The sequence below is a fragment of the Pan paniscus genome, chromosome Y (genome assembly GCF_029289425.2).
Source record: "Pan paniscus chromosome Y, NHGRI_mPanPan1-v2.0_pri, whole genome shotgun sequence".
Lineage (NCBI taxonomy): Eukaryota > Metazoa > Chordata > Mammalia > Primates > Hominidae > Pan > Pan paniscus.
The window spans coordinates 15,794,309-15,812,175 of NC_073273.2; the positions used below are offsets into that span (position 1 = coordinate 15,794,309).

General features: G+C 48.4%; 2 pseudogenes; one reads left to right on the forward strand and one right to left on the reverse strand.

Moving 5' to 3' along the window:
- Positions 1–220: 220 nt before the first annotated feature.
- LOC129395795 (28S ribosomal RNA) lies at positions 221–4,768 on the forward strand (annotated as a pseudogene).
- Positions 4,769–15,494: 10,726 nt separating this feature from the next.
- On the reverse strand, positions 15,495–17,439 carry LOC129395539 (cell division cycle protein 27 homolog; annotated as a pseudogene).
- Positions 17,440–17,867: the final 428 nt, after the last annotated feature.

The window sequence follows — 17,867 nt, forward strand, 5'->3', positions numbered from 1 at the left end:
TGTGTTGTGTCTGTCCCACCCCTGATCTGTGCCCTTCCCTCCTGTGGTCCTGCTCTGGCAGGGCAGCGGGGGTGCAGTCAGCCGCGGCTGTCTTGCTCTCCCTCTACCTTCGTCGGGCCCGTCTCCCGACAGAGCATCGGGTGGTTGGGAGGGCTGGTGCATTTCATCAGTCCGCTGACCAGCCCCTGCCTGTCCATTTGCCTGGTTCCCCTCTGAGACGTGACATCAGATCAGACGTGGTGATCCATTGAATTTAAGCGTATTAGTGAGCGGAGGAAAAGAGACCAACCAGGATTCCCTTAGTAACAGTGAGTGAAGAGGGAAGAGCCCAGTGCTGAATCCCTGCCTTGTGGTGGGGTGTGGGAAATGTTGCATATGGAAGGCCCTGTCCCCGGCACCGCTGGTGGGTGGCCCAAGTCCTGATCTAGGCCAAGACTGTTGGTGGTGTGAGGCTGGTAGCCGCCCCTGGCGCACTGGGCCCGGGTCTTCCTGGAGTTGGGTTGCTTGGGAATGCAGACCAAAGGGGGTGGTAAACATCTAAGACTAAATACTGACACGAGAGCGATAGTGAAGTACCATAAGGGAAAGTTGAAAAGAACTTTGAAGAACATGCAAGAGGGCATGAAACCATTAAGAGGTAAACGGGTGGGGTCCGAGCAGTCTGCTTGGAGGATTCAACCCGGCTGCTGGTCTGGCCATGTTGGTGGCCCGGTGGATCTTTTCTGCCCCCTGTTCCTCCTGACCCTCCCACCCGCCCTCCCTCCCCCACTGCCCCTCCTCCTCCCCGGAGCGGGTGGGCTCCGGTGGGAGTGTGGGCAGGCGGGGCCGGGATCGGTGGAGGACTGTCCCCCAACTGGCGACTGGCGGCCGCTGGGTGCATTTCCACCGCGGCGGTGCACTGTGACTGGCTCTGGGATGGGTGGGAAAGCCCGGTGGGGAAGGGTGGGTCTGGGGGCCCCGTCTGTCCTTCCCCATCTTCTCCCAGGCTGCGTGTCCTCCCTCGGGAGGCCGTGCGGGTCGGGGTGGTGGTGGTGGTGGGACCAAATCTCCTGAGTTACAGAACCCCTGCAGCAGCCATTGTCAAATCCCAGGGCCGAGGGAGAGAGACCCATTGTTGTGCTCTCCCCTGCCAGTGCCCTCCCCTCTGGGGGTGCGCCGGTGTCTCCTGTTGGGGAGCCGGGACACCCCTCCCACTGTGTCTGCTCTCTCAACCCCCTACCTGCATCCCCGGTGAGGGGGAGCTGTGTAGGGGGATAGGGCAGACTGTCCCCAGTGTGCCATGGGCGGGTCATGCTGTCGGCCCAGGGGAGTTCTCTTGGGGCCACGCAGACGTCCCTCGGTGTAGCAAGCACATGGGATCGGTGGTGACGTCGGCTCCCCACCCGACCCATCTTGAAACACGGACCAAGGTTAACACGTGCATGAGTCAGGGGCTCGCACGAAAGCCGCTGTGGAGCCATGAAGGTGAAGGCTGGTGTGCTCACTGGCTGAGGTGGGATCCCGAGGCCTCTCCAGTCTGCCGACAGCGTACCACCATCCCATCTCACCTGCTGCGCCAGGGAGGTGGAGCACGAGCGCATGTGTTAGGACCTGAGAGATGGTGAACTATGCTTGGACAGGGTGGAGCCAGAGGAAACTCTGGTGGAGGTCCGTAGCGGCCCTGATGTAGAAATCGGTCTTTCGACTTGGGTATAGGGGTGAAAGACTAATGGAATCATCTAGTAGCTGGTTCCCTCTGAAGTTTCCCTCAGGATACCTGGTGCTCTCGCAAACGTAACCTCACCATGCAGTTTTATCCGGCAAAGCCAATGATTAGAGGTCTTGGGGAGGAAATGATCTCAACCTATTCTGAAACTTTAAGTGTGTAAGAAGCCTGGCTCACTGGCATGAAGCCAGGCATGGAATGAGAGTGCCTAGTGGGCTACTTTTGGTAAGTAGAACTGGCACTGTGGGATGAACCGAATGCCGGGTTAAGGTGCCCAAAGCCAACAGTCATCAGACCCCAGAAAACGTGTTGGTTGATATAGACAGCAGGACGGTGGCCATGGAAGTTGGAATCTGCTAAGGATTGTGTAATAACTTACCTGCCAAATCAACTAGCCCTGAAAATGGATGGTGCTGGAGCGTCGGGCCCATACACGGCTGTTGCTGGCAGTTGAGAGTGGACGGGAGCAGTGGTGGCAGTATGCCCGTGTGAGTGTGGTGGGGGTCCTCTCCTCCCACCTCCCCTGGAGCCCCAGGGGCTCTACGCCATGACGAGTAGGAGGGCCGCTGCAGTAAGTTTTGAAGCCTAGGGCGTGGGCCTGGGTGGAGCCGCCACAGGTGCAGATCTTGGTTGTAGTACCAAATTTTCAAATGAGAACTTTGAAGGCCAAAGTGGAGAAGGGTTCCATGTGAACAGCAGTTGAACATAGGTCGGTCGGTCCTGAGAGATGGGTGAGTGTCGTCCCGAAGGGAAGGGTGATGGCCTCCATTGCCCTCAGCCGATTGAAAGGGAGTCGGGTTCAGATCCCTGAATCCAGAGTGGTGGAGATGGGCACCACGAGGCGTCCAGTGTGGTAATATAACCGATCCTGGAGAAGCATGTGGGTGCCCCAGGGAGGGTTCTCTTTTCTTTGTGAAGGACAGGGCACCCTGGAGTGGGATTGCCCTGAGAGAGGGGCCTGTACCTTGCAAAGCATCGTGGTTCTGCTGGTGTCTGGTGAGCTCTGGCTGGCCCTTGAAAATCCAGGGGAGACGGTGTAAGTCTCACACAGGGCCATACCCATGTCTACAGCAGGTCTCCAAGGTGAACAGACTCTGGCATGTTGGAACAATGTAGGTAAGAGTAGTCAGCAAGCCAGATCCATAACTTTGGGATAAGTATTGGCTGTAAGGGCTGGGTGCGTGCCGCCGCTGGACCAGGTGCTGCCGCCTCCCCACTACCCAGGCGAGCCTGTCGTGGCCCTCCCCTGCCCCACCCCATGTGCCGCTCGCTCCCTCCACTGCCCCCTCTCTCCCCATCCTCCCCCTCCCTGGGGGTGGCAGTGGCCATAGGGCACTGGTGGCAGGGTATGATCTCCTGTGAGGGGGGCCTGGGGGGCTGGTGTCGGTGGTGACTCTGGACGCAAGTTGGGCCCTTCCCATGGATTGCCCCAGTTGTGGCCGCCCATGGGGAGTCAGGTGGGTGCTGGTGTGACCTGTCTTGCTCTGTGCCATGGTGCATGTCCACTCAGGCAGGGAGCGATCTGGTGTTGGTGGGTGGTGGGTGGGGTGGTTCGTTCCCCCACCTCCCCCCGGCCCCATCTGTCTCCCGTCCCCCACCCCGTGGTGGTGGCGGGCTACTGGCTGGTTCCTATCCCCAGGACCATCGTTCTGTGCAGTGCCTCGGCTGGTGCTTAGCAGCCAACTTAGAGCTGGTGTGCACCAGGGGAACCCGACCATTTAAAGAAAGCATCGCGAAGGCCCTCAGGGAGTGTTGTGAAATGATTTCTGCCCAGTGCTCTGAATGTCAAAATGAAGAAATTCAATGAAGCACGGGTAAATGGCAGGAGTAACTGACTCTCTTAAGGTAGCCAAATGTCCCGTCAACTAACTAGTGATGTACATGAACGGATGAACGAGATTCTCACTGTCCCTACCTACTTGCTCTCCAGTGAAACAACAGCCAAGGGAATGGGATTGGTGGAATCAGTGGGGAATGAAGACTCTGTTGAGCTGACTCTAGTCTGGCATGGTGAAGAGATGGGAGAGGTGTAGAATAAGTGGGAGGTCTCCGGTGCCCCCCTGTCCCCGTGAGGGGGCAGGGTGGGTTCCTGTGGGCTGCCCGTGGACTACTAATACTCTGATCCTTTTTTCACTGACACGGTGAGGCAGGGGGTGAGGCCCAAGGGGCTCTGCCTTCTGGTGCCAAGTGCCCAGCTGTGCGCCGGCCGGGTGTGATCCATTCCAGGGACAGTGCCAGGTGGGGAGTTTGTGGCAGTACGCCTGTCGAACGGTAATGCAGATGTCCTAAGACGAGTTCAGGGAGGACAGAAACTTCTTGAGGAGAAGGGCAAAAGCTCGCTTGATCTTGATTTTCAGTGCGAAAACAGACTGAAAGCTGGGCTTTGATGCTCCTTCTGATCCTTTTAAGCAGGAGATTGTCAGGAAGTTACCATGGGGATAACTGGCTTGTTGCAGCCAAGTGTTCATAAAGACGTTGCTTTTTGATCATTTGATGTTGGCTCTTCCTATCATTGTGAGGTAGAATTCACCCAGCATTGGATTGTTCAACTAATAGGGCATGTGAGCTGGATTTAGACCGTCGTGAAACAGGTTAGTTTTACCCTGTGTGATGTGTTGCCATGGTACCTGCTCAGCATGAGAGGAACCGCAGGTTTAGACATGTGCTTGTTTGAGGAGCCAATAGGGTGAAGCTACCATCTTTTGGATTATGACTGAATGCCTCTAAGTCAGAATCCCACCCAGGTGGAAGGATACAGCAATGTTGTGGAGCCTTGGTTGGCCTTGGATAGCTGGTTCTCCATCCCTGCTGGTAGGCTGCAGAGCCCTGGGTTGGGTGTGTCCCACCATGTGCCTGGACTGGGTCCAGTGCAGAGTGCTCTTCATCCTGGGAAGGGTGTGGCTGGAAAGGCGACCTACTCGCCCTTCATGCAACACACATTCGGAGGGAACTTGGTGCTAAACCATTCGTAGACGACTTGCTTCCAGGTCGGAGTTTCATAAGTAGCAGGGCAGCTCCCTTGCTGTGATCTATTGAAAGTCAGCCCTTGACACAAGGGTTTGTCCGTGCGCGTGTGGGGTGGCCTGGTGCGGTGTGCTTGTCTGGCTCCATCCATCTTCCTCTCTCCTGGCCTTCTGCTGACTACGGGTGACGGGGGTGCGTGTCCCCGCTGGTGTGCATGGATCCTTTCGTTCCCCTCTCCTCCCTGTTCACTGCCGGGGTGCTTCATCAGCTCTGGGCTGGAAGGTCTGGGGGGAGCGTGGGGTGGAACTGTGGAGGTGGCTGTGCTGAGCTGGGTCTGTAGCCTGCCAGCCCCTGCCCCAGGGGTGGTCGTGTGGGCCTGTGGGGTGGCCACCTAGGTTCTGGCCTTCATATCCTTTCTCTTTCCTCTGCATGGGTCGACCAGTACTGCAGGTGATGGGAAGCGGGGGGCAAGGCCCAGGGTGTCCCCACCAAGGCCAACCTCCACTCATGGCTGCTCCTCGGTCAGGCCTCTGGGGTCGACCAGCTGCCACCCGAGAGTGTGAGACAGCTGGTGGCTCGCCGTGTCCCATGTCGACCAGCTGGCCTTCTGAACCAAGCGGTGTGCAGGGGTGCCCGTCAGGACGAGCCGGATCCAGAGCGTCCGCATCTCGGTCGGAACCTCCAGGGTCGAACAGCTGCCGCCCGCGAGATGCGGACTTAGCCAGCGGCTCTCTGTGTCCCAGGTTGACCAGCAGGCGGCCGGTGGTGGGCCCCCTGGACGGTGCAGCACATCCATGTGAGGGCACCTATCCCCATTCATGGGTGGGTGGCCCTCACCAGCCTCAGCCTTCAGTGAAGCTGGGACCACGCATAACTCCCTTTCCTACATTTTTTTCAGCCCCACTTTGTTTGCTTCTGTGGTACTTTTAAGAGAGAGTCACTGTTGCCATCAGTAAGTAATACTTCCTCCTTTTGTTTTTTTGGTTTTGTCTTGTGTTTTTTTTTCCTTTCTTTCTTTCTTTCCTTTGTCTGAGGATGGAGTCTCACTCTGTCGCCCAGGCTGGAGCTGGAGCTGGAGTGCAGTGGTGCCTTCTTGGCTCACTGCTGCCACTGCCTCCGCCTCCAGGGTTCAAGCAAACAGCAATTTTTGTATTTTGAGTAAAGAAGGAATTTCACCATATTGGCCAGGCTGGTCTCGATCTCCTGACCTTCCACCCGCCTCGGCCTCCCAGAGAGTGCTGGGAGTACAGGCGTGAGCCACCATGCCCAGCCAATTCCTTTTTTCTTTCAATCTTATTTTCTGCACGCTGCTGTGTATAAACATATATATTTATATATATATACACACACACACACACATACACAAACATAAATACGTAGTGATAAAACTATATAGATATTTACATAATTAATACATGTTTATTATAAATGTTAAATTTAATGTATGAATATGTATTAAATGAAAACCCATTTCATTTACATATACATGTGTATGTATATCCTTCCTTCCTTCATTCATTTATTATTTTTTATTTTCGCTTATTTGTTTTTTTCTTTTTGGGCCTGCCTGGTCTTCTCACTCTAGACTCTGGTGACCTCAGCCTCCCAAGTAGCTGGGACTACAGGGATATCTTAAGCCCGGGAGGCAGAGGCTAACGTGGGCTGTGATCAGGCACCTCCACTCCAACTTACGTGAGGTGGGGTGAGGTGGGGTGGGGTGGGGTGGAGTGGGGAGAAAACGATTGTGATCTTAATTACCTTTTAGCTTTATTCATACCCTCTTATTTGCTTGTTTATTGTCATGGGTTATATGTCATTGTCATGATCATCGTTTGCTTGCTTGCTTGCTTCCTTATTTTCTTCCTTCCTTCCTTCTTTCCTTCCTTCCTTCCTTCCTTCTTTCCTTCCTTACTGGCAGGGTCTTCCTCTGTCTCTGTCACCCAGGATCACCCCAGCCTCAATGCTTTGGACCGGCCAAGCGGTCATCCTGCCTCTGATGTCTCCCATCCCCATTACCTGGGACTACAGGCACGCACTACCACACCGGTTGAATTTTATGTTGTTTCTCATGTTTTCCGTAGGTATGTATGTATGCATGTACGTGAGTGAGATGGGGTTCGGGGTTCTATCATGTTGTCCAGGCTGGTCTCGAACTCCTGTTGTCAAGTAATCTGCCTGCCTGCCTTGGCCGCCCACACTGCTGCCATTACAGGTGTCAGACACTGCACCTGGCTCATTCTATATTTGCCTGCCTGTCTGCCTGCCTGCCTGTCTATCAGTTGTTTTTAGTACGAATGTGCTCTTGCTTTGTTGTCCATGTTCTGGGCACAGATAATCTCTTTTTAAACTTCTATGATTTTTGTTATTGCAGATGTCGTCTCACATGTCGAGGTGATCTCAAACTTTTAGGCTCCAGCGATCCTCCCACATCGGCCTCCCAGAGTGCTGTGATGACACTTTTGGGCACTGTATGCTCTGGTCGTATTTGTCATGTGTCGGTTCTTTCCGTTTTCAGTATGGGGACTGCAAACAAAATTTTGAGATGCATCTCACCAATCTGTCTTTTCTTTCTTTCTTTCTTTCTTTCTTTCTTTCTTTTTTTTTTCTTTAGACGGAGTTTCACTCTTGTCACCCAGGGTGGAGTACAATGGCGCGATCTCGGCTCACCGCAACCTCCACCTCCCAGGTTCAAGTGATTCTCCTGCCTCAACCTTTCCGAGTAGCTGGAATGACAGAAATGTGCCATCAAGCCCGGTTAATTTTTATATTTTTAGTACAGATGGGGTTTCTGCATCTTGGTCAGGCTGGTCTTGAACTTCCGACCATTGGAGAATTTTAACTTTCTTGGTGATTGTTTTTCTTCTGTGTCTGTCTTCTCTCTTACTCTCCTTCTCTGCCTGTCCATCTGTCTGTCTCTCCCTCCCTTTCTGTTTCTGTCTCTCTCCCTCTATCTCTCTCTCTTTCTGTTTCTTTCTCTCTCTGTCTCTGTCTTTCTCTGTCTCTGTCTCTCTCTCTCTGCCTGTCTCACTGCGTTTGTCTTCCGTCTTACTCTCCTTCTCTGCTTCTGTCTGTCTCTCTCTCTCCCTTCCTGTCTGTTTCTCTCTCTCTCTCTCTGTTTCTTTCTCTCTGGGTCTATCTCTGTCTTTCCCTGTCTCTTTCTTTTTCTCTGTGTCTCTCTCTCTGTGCCTGTCTCTCTGTCTGTGCCTGTATTCTGTCTTACTCTCTTTCTCTGCCTGTCTGTCTGTCTCTCTCTGTCTCCCTCCCTCCCTGTCTGTCTGTTTCTCTCTGTCTCTGTCTCTCTCTTTCTGTTTCTGTCTGTCTCTCTCTGTCCATCTCTGTCTTTCTCTCTCTGTCTCTTTCTCTGTCTGTCTCTCCCTTTCTTTCTCTCTGTCTCTCTGCCTGTCTCTCCCACTGTTTCTGTGTTTTCTCTTTCTCTGCCTATCTGTCTCTCTCTCTCTGTCTCCCTCCCTTTCTGTTTCTCTCTCTTTCTTTCTCTCTGTTTCTCTCTCTGTCCATGTCTGTCTTTATCTCTCTTTCTTTGTCTTTGTCTCTCTCTCTCTTTCTGCCTGTCTCTCTCACTGTGTCTCTCTTCTGTCTTATTCTCTTTCTCTGCCTGTCTGTCTCTCTCTCTCTCTCTCCCTCCCTGCATTTCTGTTTTTTTCTCTCTCTCTCTATTTCTGTCTGTTTCTCTCTGTCTCTGTCTGTCTCTGACTTTCTCTGTCTGTCTGTCTGTCTGTCTCTTTTTTTGTGGCGCGATCTTGGATCACTGCAATCTCCACCTCCCAGGTTCATGCCATTCTACTGCCTCAGCCTCCAGAGTAGCTGGGACTACGGGTGCCCGCCACCACGCCTGGCTATATTTTTTGTGTTTTTAGTATAGACAGGGTTTCACCGTGTTAGCCAGGATGGTCTTGATCTCCTGACCTGGTGATCTGACTGCCTTGGCCTCCCAATGTGTTGGAATGACAGGCATGAGCCATCGTGCACGGCCTGTCTCTTTCCTTTTCTCTGTCTCTCTGTCTCTCTCTCTGTGCTTGTCTCACTATCTGTGCCTATCTTCTGTCTTACTCTTTTTCTCTGCCTGCCTGTCTGTCTCTCTCTCTGTCTGTCTCCCTTCCTCCCTGTCTGTTTGTCTCTCTCTCTTTCTGTTTCTGTCTGTCTCTCTCCATCTCTGTCTTTCTCTCTCTGTCTCTTTCTCTGTCTGTCTCTCCCTTTCTTTCTCTCTCTCTCTGCCTGTCTCTGTCACTGTGTCTGTCTTTTGTCTTACTCTCTTTCTCTGCCTATCTGTCTGTCAGTCTCTCTCTGTCTGTCTCTCTCCCTCCCTTTCTGTTTCTCTCTCTCTGTCTCTGTCTTTCTGTCTGTTTCTCTGTCTCTCTCTGTCCATCTCTGTCTTTCTCTCTCTTTGTCTTTGTCTCTGTCTCTCTGTCTCTGCCTGTCTCTCTCACTGTGTCTGTCTTCTGTCTTACTCTCTTTCTCTGCCTGTGTGTGTGTCTCTCTCCCCCCTTTTCTCTCTCTCTCTCTCACTCACTCCCCATCTCTCTCTCTTTCTGTCTGTTTCTCTCTATCTCTCTCTGTCCATTTTTGTCTTTCTATGTCTGTCTCTTTCTCTGTCAGTCTGTCAGACCCTTTGTGATGGGGAGGGCCCTACCCCTTCCACGAAAGTGAGAAGTGCATGCTTAAGTGCCTAGAGAGGCCGAGAAGAATATAGACAGACAGGCCTTGGTGGGCTTCCCCACTCGGTGTATGATTTTGGGAGGTCAAGACATGGTCCCCACTTGGATGCAAGGGGCACTTTCAGACTTTTCTCTCTGTCACGTGTGGCATCCGTACTTCTCATATTTCCCTGATAAGCTCCTCGACTTAAAAATAAATGGTTAAGTCTGGGCACAGCGGCTCACTTCTGTCATCCCAGAATTTTGGGAGGCCAAGGCGGGTGGATCAATTGAGATTGGGAGTTTGAGACCAGCCTTGCCAAAACAGTGAAACTCCGTCTCTACTAAAAATACAAAACTGAGTCGGGAGGGTGGGGCAGGTGCCTGTAATGCCAGCTACTTGGGAGGCTGAGGCTGGAGAATCACTTGAACTTGGGAGGCGCAGGCTGCAGTGAGCTGAGATCGTGCCACTGCACTACAACCCAGGCTGTAGAGTGAGTGAGACTCTGTCTCTAAACAAGCAAACAAACAAACAAACAAACAAACAAACAAATAAATACCTTCTTTTCCGTGCTGACTGACACTTGCAGGCATCAGTTGTCTTCGGGCATCGCCTAGCAGCCACTGCTATTGAAAGTCGAGGTGACATGGAGGGAAGTCTCCCCGACTTCACCTAGCCTGGGGCAACTGGTTTCTCTCTCTCCCATCTGGAGGCCCCTCCCTGTCTCCCTCGTTGCCCTGGGAACCTCCACCCTGTGGGGGCCCTACTGTTCTTTGATCAACGCTTTAGTTTTCTTTGTGTTTTGGTTTCTTTCATTCTCATAGACTCTTCTACTTGGGCTTTAGGAGGGGTCAGTTTAATTTTCAAGTTGCCCCTCGGCTCCCCCCCACCCGCTACCCACGTCTCTTTAGCTTCATTTAGCTAGTCAGTTAGGTGGGTTCTCCCCAAACCCCCCAACCCCACCTCCCAACGCCCGGCTTGGAAACCTTCCAGAGACACCCTGGTGTGCCTCAGTCTTCTCTCCCCTTCCCCCACCCCTTGCCGGCCATCTCATTCTTGCCAGGCTGACATTTCCATTGGTGGGAGTCAGGCCTCACTCAGTGGCCACCGTTTTTGAAGATGGGATGGCACGGTCCCACTTCTGCAGAGGGAGCTTGAGCTGATGGCATAGCCCTTGACCCGCGTGGGTAAGCGGGTGGGTCTGCAGTTGCAGGTTTTTTTTTCCCTGCTTCCCTCCTCAGGCCTCCCTCCCTAGGAAAGCTTCACCCTGACTGGGTCTCAGTCACCTTTTATCATGATGTTTTAGTTTCTCCTCCCTCTGGCCAGCATAGTTTCACAATGGGAATGGCGTCACAGCTCTAGTCTGGGCCTCCTTAGTATTTGCCCAAAATAGAAACACTTTCTGAAAACTAATAGTTTGCTCACGTAAGATTTCCAGGGACAGTGCCTTGGCCCGTGTTTGTTGGCTTGTTTTGTTTTGTTGGTGTCTTTCCTTTTTCGTATGTATTTCTTTTCAGGTGAAGTAGAAATCCCCAATTTTCAGGTGACGTATATTTTCCCCAAGACATGTTAGCTGCTGTTTTCTCCTGTTGTTAACTAGTGCTTTTGTGAATCTCTCAACATGTAGTGAGAGCCGGTTGATATTTACTAGACTTCATAACATCTTATTTTCTAGAAATCCGTAAGCGAATGCTGCTGCTGCTCTTGCTGCTGCTGCTGCTCTTGTTGCTGTTGTTGTTGTTGTTGTTTTCAAAGCACACCCCAGCCACCGTTTACAGTATCAAAAGCATTATAAAATATGTGTAATTATTTCCTGAGCACGCCCTTCCTCCTTCTCTCTCTGTCTCTCTCTTTTTCTGTCTTCTCTCTCTCTCTGTCTCTCTCTCTGCCTGTCTATTTCTCTCTCTCTCTCTGCCTCTCTCTCACTGTGTCTGTCTTCTGTCTTACTCCCTTACTCTGCCTGTCTGTCTGTCTCTCTCTCTCTGCTTGTCTGTCTCTCTCTCTCCCTGTCTGTCTCTCTGTTTCTCTCTGTCTCTGTCTCTCTCTCTTTCTGTTTCTCTCTATCTGTCTCTGTCTTTCTCTCTGTCTGTCTCTGTCTTTCTCTCTGTCTCTGTGTCTCTCTCTCTCCCTGTCTTTCTCATTGTGTCTGTCTTCTGTGTTTCTTTCTTTGCCTGCCTGTCTCTCTCTTTCTCTCTCTCTGTCTCCCTCTCTTTGTTTCTCTCTGTCTCTCTCTGTCCATCTCCTTCTTTCTCTGTCTGTCTGTCTGTATCTCTTTCTTTCTCTGTCTCGCTGTCTCTGTCCCTCTCTCTCTGTCTCTCTCACTGTGTCTTTCTTCTGTCTTATTCTCTTTCTTTGCCTGTCTGTCTGTCTGTCTGTCTCTCTCTCTGTCTGTTTTTTTCTCTCTCTCTTTGCCAGTCTGTTTCTCTGTCTCTGTCTCTCTGTCTCTCTCTGCCTGTCTCTCTCTCTCTGTGACTTTCTCTGCCTGTCTGTCTCTCTCTCCTTGTCTTTTTCTCTCCCTCTCTCTGTCTCTCTCTCTCTCTTTCTGTTTCTCTCTTTCCCTGTCTGTCTTTTTCTCTCTCTGTCTCTTTCCCTCTATCTCTCTTTCTTTCTCTCTGTCTCTCCATTTATCTCTGTATCTCTCTCTCTCTGGTGTGTGTCTGCATTCTGTCTTACTCTCTTTCTCTGCCTGTCTGCCTGTCAGTCTGTCTCTCTCTCTCAGTCTGTCTGTCTCTCTTTCTGTCTGTTTCTCTTTCTGTTTCTCTCTGTCTCTGTCCAACTCTGTCTTTCTTTGTGTCTTTATCTGTCTGTCTGTCTCTCTCTTTCTGTTTTTCTCTCTTTGTTATCTTTGTGTCTCTCTGTCTGTCTCTTTCTCTGTCTCTGTCTCTCTCTCTCTCACTATCTGGCTGTCGCTATCTCCCGCCCTCTCTTTCTTTGCAAAATAAGTTCAAGTACATCTAATCTAATTCATTACCATGGCCTGAATTCTTAACTTTAGACATCCCAGATTTGATCTCCCTACAGAATGCTGTACAGAACTGGTGAGTTGATTTCTGGACTTGGATAGCTCATAGATACTACCTATTAATAAAGATCCAACCCTAAAATCTGGGGTTGCATCTCCCTCGACTGTCTCAAAAAATCATACCTGTGTTCATCTACGATGCTGGGAGGGTTTTCTCAATGTGCGTCTGCTCGTGTCCTTCATGACCTGTGACTGAGCCCTGTCCGTTCTGTCTCAAATATGTATCTGCAAACACTTCTCTCCATTTCCACAACTACCTAAGGCCCATGGTGGAAACACTGGCTCTTTCAAAAAAATCCCAGAACTGTCTTTGGCTCTTTGACTAGGAGGTCCAAACCTGCTGAGAACTTTCCTGCCCAGGATTCTGTGTGAACGAAAGTGCCTCTGCTGGGAGCTGGGATCCTTGGGACCATGCTTGCTAGCATGGGATGAGTCTCTGGAAGGATGCAAGGGACTCCGCAAAGCTGACCTGTCCCACCGAGTTCAAATGGATACCTCTGCATTGACCCGAGGCCTCCAACTTACATCACTGTCACCATCACTGTCAGCATCCTTGTGAGACTGCCCAAGGCCCCGACTCCAGGGAGACGGTTGGGAGCCAGGCCTTCCTTGGCTAAAGTCCAAAGGGATGGCAACTTCCACCCACAAGGTCGCCACTGAACTGTGAAGATGTGGAGCATAGGTCAGAGAGGGGACCAGGAAGGGAGACGTCCTGACAGACGATGAGCTTCCTAGGCTCTGGCCACCCCACTCACATCCCACGTCCTGGGCACCCACGAGAAACCAACGCTTTATTCCCTCCTCTGTCCACAGCCGCCCACACCCCGCAACCCACAAACAGACGCTGGAGATTACAAAACCACATGACGTGAATAGAGTCTGATGGAGCGAGATCTCATTTCACGAGGTGGGGGGATGGGTGGGGTGGGGAGGGGTGGGATGTGGGGGTTCTGTAGAGAGCCCCATTCTCCTTCATGGGTGGCTAAAGGATACAAATGAATATCGCTTCTTGGGCGGAGGGGCTTCCTTAGGCCCCCACGTTTGTGAGACTATCTCTCAAACCATTCCTTGAGGCAACATAATAGATTCCACCCAACCCCTCGATGTTTCCCTGGGTGCTGGATGTATCCTGTCAAGAGACCTGAGCCTGACACGTTGAGTTAGACAACTGTATTGGCTTTGTGTGTTTGTTTGTTTCTGAGATGGAGTCTTGCTCTGTCCCCCCGTGGCTGGAGTGCAGTGGCGTAATCTCAGCTCACTGCAGCCTCTGCATCCTGAGTTTGAGCGATTCCCCTGCCTCAGTGCAACCACACCCGGCTCATGTTTTTCATTTTTAGTAGACACAGGATTTGACCCTGTTTCATTGGTTTTCACTGGAGATCGTAGATTGGAGTCACACCTCACTGTGTGCCACATAATGACCTTTTTTTTTCTCTTTTTTTGTAGCACAATATATCTGATTTATTTGAGTGGCTTTGTATATCGTTATAATTGTGTTGTAGATGAAGTAAAGGTATTAAACACGGTGCTAATGATCGTGAAAGTGAAAACACAAGAAAGACTATCTATTTTGTAGTTAGAATAAAGTTGCTCAGTATTTAGAGTTACCTAAATACGTCAGCATTTAAACTCCTCCCAGTAAAAGCTTGCCAACCTGAATAATCCTCCTTTAAACACAATTTTTGATATGGTTAAGATTTTTAAGAATGCGACTTCTGCAGAATAGCTGAACAGACAATACACATTTCAAAAAGAACAACACAAGGATCAACCAGACTTGGGAAAAAATCAAAAACAACACAAGTTTTATGAAGAACTGAGTTCTTAAAATATTACGGAGAACATAGCTATTGGAAGAGAAGTCAGTATTCACAAGTTGATTATTAAATTTGTCAGCAAAAGCTAGCACTATTTTTTGGCAATCTTTCAGGCACTGCAAGTACTACTGCGAAATGAGATATAATCCATTAAACAACATATTCACAAATCAAAAAATATTTTAGTAATATAATGCTTCAGATTTAGAAGCAAATCAAGTGTTAAAACCCAACTGCTATAAAAATTAACCCCAAAGATAACCATATCTGACAAAAAAATCTTCCACAGAGTTATGACTTCAGAATTATACTTTCTCTTGATATTTATTTATTTATTTATTTTTATTTATTATTTATTTTATTTAATTTAATTAATTTATTTTTTTATTGAGACTGTGTCTCACTCTGTCACCAAGGCTGGAGTGCAATGGCGTAATCTTGGCTCACTGCAACCTCCACTTCCTAGGTTCAAGCGATTCTCCTGCCTCTGCCTCCTGAGTGGCTGGGACTACAGGCACCACCACCATGCCCAGCTAATTTTTATACTTTTAATAGAGACGGGATTTCACCATGTTGACCAGGATGGTCTTGATCTCTTGACAGTGTGATCCTCCCACCTTGGTCTCCCAAAGTGCTGGGATGACAGGCATGAGCCACCATGCCTGGCCTTCTCTTGATATTCAAACTTTAAATCAGTCCAGAAAAATACAATAAATGTCAACAGTAAGTATGGTGTTGAGGCAGAAGTAAGACCAAACTTTTTCATATGTTATTCAGTTGATAACAATATGACCTGCATAGTAATTTCCTGTGTCTACTTATACACAAGTACCAAAAAGTAAAACAGAGATACTGCTAAATAAAAGGGCACACTAAGTTCTTAATAGTAAATAACCTGGAACACTGTCAAAAAGCAGCACCTAGTGAATTTTTTCTTCTATTATCCAATAAGTGAATTATGCTATTCCTTTCCAATTTCCCAAGCACTTTTTGTCCCAATCATCATTTCTGTGTTCGAAGAAAAAGTAACAAACCAAGTAACAAAACTAAACAAGCAAACAAACAAAACACAACTACAGTATCTGCAAAAGTTTAGTAGAAGACTGAAACTGTTGAGTATAAGGATCTGGTATTCTATTATCATTATTTAACTGAAGAGTTTGTTGAAGACATACATTTCATAAGAAAACATGTTAGTTTGAAGCTATTGACCAGTATGTACCATTGCTAAGTATTAGTAACCAAATTCATGACAATAAAGAGCTATCCAACAAGAAAAATTAGTGACTACAAGCACCATCAACAAGACTTTGTCTTTACACTTCATTACCACTTACCATGCATTACAATGTCTAGGATTGACTCTGATAGCATTTCAAAAACAAGCTAATGTTTTGTCCAATTCTTCAGTTAAGACAAATTCTCACCCTGATTGAGTATAGGCATAAGCATAATTTGGATCCACTTGGATAGCTCCCTGGAAGAATTTAATTGCAATATCGTGTTCCCGTTGGAGACTGAAACTGTTCCCTGTAGCACATCAGGCCTCTGGTGAATTTTTATTCATGTCTGTTAAGTCTTTTGATAGAACTGAAAGAGCAACATCTTTTTGAAGATACTAAAGTGTTGTAGAGTAGATTTCCATGTCTTCAACTATATAATTCTCAATCCTTCTAACCTCTGAGAATATTCTTTCAGCTTGCATGTACTCTGGAAGTTCAAAATAGATCCTTCCAATTTGGCACAGTACCCAACCAGAATTGTAGTGGTGAGAAGGTAGATGACTGAAAATATTTATAGCTTCTTTGCAGTGGTATGAACACAAAGCTAAATAACATTTCCCCCTTTCACGAAGATGGCTTATCAAGCCTTCTGCTGCTGCTTTTTGTAGATTAAAAGCCTGTACCTGAGGTGTGATTGTGGATATTTTCCCTTCTGAAATGATGAAAGAGTACAATTTTGTAATTTCCAGGCTATCATTTATGTTAGGTTGAGTTATTCCTCCTTTATTAGTTTTATTTTTTGTTTTTCTGTTTGGGATTTTAGGTGGAAACTTCATTTTTAATTTCTTCCTATTCACCTTGGTTGTGGAACTGTCAAGAGTCGTGAACTTCTTCGATGCAGTGCATTTGGGGCAGATGTCATAGTGGGTCCCAATACCTGAGGGGTTGTACTTATTTATGGATCAGAACTTTCTGCTTGTGCAAGAATTGGAGTTACCTCTCAGCTATTTCCACTCTGTTAGAAGACAGACTTTCTCCAGTTTGGCCAATTCTGGCAACAGATATTTTTGAAGGGGCTCCGGTGGATGGCACATCAATTTCAGAAACTGTATTAGTGTAGTTTTGTAAATAGGATCCATCTCCAGGACTTGGGGTTTCTAATGGCAAAATCCCAAAGCTTGGGGTGAATGGACTAAGAGCTGTTGGTCCTCCTAATAAACTTCGACGAGTTTTTGGTTTATTTTGAACCTGTTTAGATAATATGGAATTTCCTGTTCCCAGTGGGACAGTATCAGGTGAAATTACAGCTGAATCAATAGAAGATACTTGGGAATCTGTATTCAAGGTCTACTTTGAATTGGAAGATTCTAAATTCAATCTATTTAATTCAGTTGTGTACTGGGGTGTTTCCGTAAGAATGATCTCAGGCTGGCTGTGACATAAACCATGATTAGGTACTTGTGTTGTGCAAGAGTTGGGCAGACAGTTGCTAAAGTTCTGTAAAGATGCAAATTTAAATGTTTGATCAGGATCTGACTTTTCAGCTATTTCACATAATGATTCAAAGGGATACCAGAAGAAAGGATTTAAACTAAGGCTCTTTTTGTAACATTCTAATCCTTTGGCAAGCCAATCTGTCTTGCAGTATACATGTCCCAGCAACGGAAGGGGAAAGCAAGCTGAATCACCAAACTCAGTAACAATATCATCATGGCTTTTCTACTTATTAAACACTCCACCAGATAAGATTTGTTCTCCTTCTGCAAGCTTGCTGAGATCAACATAACATTTTTCAAGCAGGTATTTGCATTGCAGTGCAGCACAACTGAGTCCTTTCAAGAGTCTATATGCTTTATAGTCCTTTCCTGGGCGGTAAGAACAGGTTGCCAGTAAAAACAAATCTTCTTCTGTGTGTACTTCTGCATAAGGGGTTCTGCGAGGAAAGCACCAACTCGGTAAGCATAGTGGTTTAGTGCTTGCCATATAGCAGCCTGGACGGGTTCCTGCAGCACCATCATCCTCGAGGCTCAGACCCACTTTCTGAAGTGCCTCAGGTACCCCACCCCACCCCACCCACCCCCTCCTCCCCGTAGCGGCTCTGGCCTGGCCAGCCTCAGCTCATTTAAACTTACCAGTATTGTAGGTTGACTGTTCACTCTGATGGTAGTTTCTTTTACTGTGCTGTAGCTCTTTAGTTTAATTAGATCCCATTTGTCAATTCTGGCTTTTGTTGCTGTTGATTTTGGTGTTTTAGACATGAAGTCCTTGCCCGTGCCTATGTCCTGAATGGTAATGTCAAGGTTTTCTTCTAGGGTTTTTATGGGTTTAGGTCTAACATTTAAGTCTTTAATCCATCTTGAATTGATTTTTGTATAAGGTATAAGGAAGGGATCCAGTTTCAGCTTTCTACATATGACTAGCCAGTTTTTCCCAGCACCATTTATTAAATAGGGAATCCTTTCCCCATTCCTTGTTTGTCAAAG